Below are 2,684 nucleotides of genomic sequence, written 5' to 3'. Positions count from 1 at the left end.
TCGTACGCCATCAATAAGTCCTCCCTCAACCTGCAGGCTACGGCTTGGATTCCCGACATATAGTTGGTCATAGCCGAACTGACGAGCAAAACGGCAGGGAAGGTAAGGCTCTATGTGGCAACGATTCTTCACCCGGAGAACGAGATACCCAACACGGATGTTCACTAACCAGCGGAAACAACCAACGTCGAGAACAGTCCGATTACTTCTGGGTTTCTCCTCATCAATCAGCACATCACCATAACGACGCGAAAAGTGAGGAAAACACTTGAAGAACTCCCAGCTCTTACGAACTTGAAGCTCTCGTTGTACATCATTAAATTTCTTCCCGAGCCATCTGCTCCTCTCCAACAGCTGCACGAAAGGAACGGGGACATCAACAACGCTGGGCGCCGACATCAAGTCAGGACGGTGAAGAACAAGCCACGCCATCAGATACGCATAAGGAAGCTCGACCTTCGGACAAATAAGCTCGGTCGATGGTTCAGAACCCACCTGTGTAAAACTGCTGACCAGACACCTAAGCCCGCAATGGATGCCAGCAACCATCGCTGGGAGCAGAGAAAGCTCCCTCCCATAGGCTAGCTGAACTGCGGGGAAGAGCACCTCGAGAGGCAAGGCGTCAGAGAACTGGTACGGAACAACACATTTCTTCAACCAGAGGACAAGATAGCCTGCTAGCAGAGTCCGGGGCTCAATGGGCTTCTGCACGGCGGGGAGGAACGAACAAAACTTGGTTCCAGCAGGAAAAGCTCCCTCAGCACTGGCAATGGTGTAAGAACGAGCCTCAGCCTTCTCCATCAACTCATTAATGGCGGTAGGGGTCAAGACGTCTAACTCACGAAGGGGCTCGCCACAGGAATTCACGCCTCCAAATTCGGACAAATAGACAGCAAAACTGGCTTCAAGCTGATGCTGCTTTTTCTGGAGGGGAAGTCTTGATCAAGGAGGTATGATAATGACAGGTGAGGTCCCAAAGAGTATCGTACATATCGGGAGTATCCTTCTTCAACCCCCTCCAACTGCTGGTTCGAGGGAAAGTACTCCTGGTATGGACAATCCCCCATCGGAAGACCAGAAACCTGATGCATCTCGTGTAAGGCCAACCCTAACTCTCCGCCGCTGGTCAGGAATGTGTTACTGTCAGGCATGTATGTCTCCAACAACGCCAAGAAATGGCGGCAGCTGACCGGGAGTCCATACATGGTGGCTCGTATAGGTGCATACAATCCACTGCTCTTCAAATCCCTCTCCCAGCGTGCTAAGACGAAACTGGTCATGCGTGCCCACCACCCCTTGGCTAGTGAGGAAGCCCAACCATAGCATCTATAATCTGGTGGAGGTAATCTCCTCCCAAGATGAGCCAGACGGTTCTTCACGGTAGGAGCGGCTGCTGATACCTCGCCTGGGGGTGCAGTATTAAGACCCGTAATCCCCGGTCGAAGACCGCGGATGTAATGATACCCAGCAGAACCGGGAGTCTTATGATGAGAGGTATATCCACACTGAACTCGCTCAGCATCATCGGTAAGATGCCAAGACATCTGTCGCTCCACGGCCTGTCCCTCCAAATGGGTGAAAGAACATTGACGAGGAATGGAGGGAATATACAGGAGAGCTCCTTCATGAAGATTCAGCCAATGCTCCTCGGTAAGAGTCAACGTAGCAGGATCCTCAGTGTGATCCCCGAATAGAAAACCGGGCTTCTTTAAAGCCTGAGTGGAAGTAGAATCTGCAGTGAAGGAGGCGTCCGTAATCAGCTGGCGTAAGCAATGGCGCCCTCCATCCCGTATCAAACGACAGGATTCGTCGGAGCGGTCTCTGTCGAACTGAGGGAGTGGACCAATGGCCTGCCTGATGGAAGCCGAAGAGAAAACTTCTCTGCTACAACCAGTAGGGGCATGATGAGGGAGGCTGCCCGCGGGGAACTCGACTGCAACAAGACAAGGATAGAGTCAGAAAATCCATCTCGTAAAAAAGCGAGATAAGGTCATTCACATGGTGATTGGAGAGACGATTTTGAGTGTCTTACACTGGAAGAACGGTATGCATCATCACGTAAATAACGTGGTAACATACACCGACCTACAAGGTGTAAGACGACACAAGATCGCCCCAATATACCAGAAGACTTGAATTGGCTAAGCAAAACAAGTCCGAAACCTCAACCCCCGCGAAGGAGGGTGTCGGCCCTTCTCGAATGACCCGCGAAGGGGCCAAACGAGGGTGTACGGAACCACCAATGTCCTGAAACCTCAATCCTCGCGAAGGAGGGTGCCGGTTCTTCCTTAATGACCCGCGAAGGGATCAATCAGGGATACAGAAATAAAGATTCTCACCCCCGAAAAAGGAAGCCGCTGGAGGGGAGGATGTTGTGGGAACTTCTTCCTCGCTAGGCTGCGGACGGGATCGACTCCTAGGAGGTCGAGATCGACGTGGAGGCATCGAAAACCTGCGATGAAAAGCAGTAAGTCAGGCACAATATGAATACACGAAGTTTAAAAGGGAAATTAAGAACTTGAACTAAAGTCCTATGAATAAATAGGATATTATAGTTGAAGTCTAATTAAACCTACAAATTTCGTGCATGCAAAACAACGATTGTCATTTTGCGGTAAATTTTGGTGAAATACCCAAAATACCCCTCGTGTTCAAGGCTAAATTCGAGTCAAGGACACGCTCGA

This window comes from Asparagus officinalis, chromosome 3, assembly GCF_001876935.1.
Source record: "Asparagus officinalis chromosome 3, Aspof.V1, whole genome shotgun sequence".
Classification (NCBI taxonomy): Eukaryota; Viridiplantae; Streptophyta; class Magnoliopsida; order Asparagales; family Asparagaceae; genus Asparagus; species Asparagus officinalis.
Note: the sequence above shows the minus strand (reverse complement) of the source record.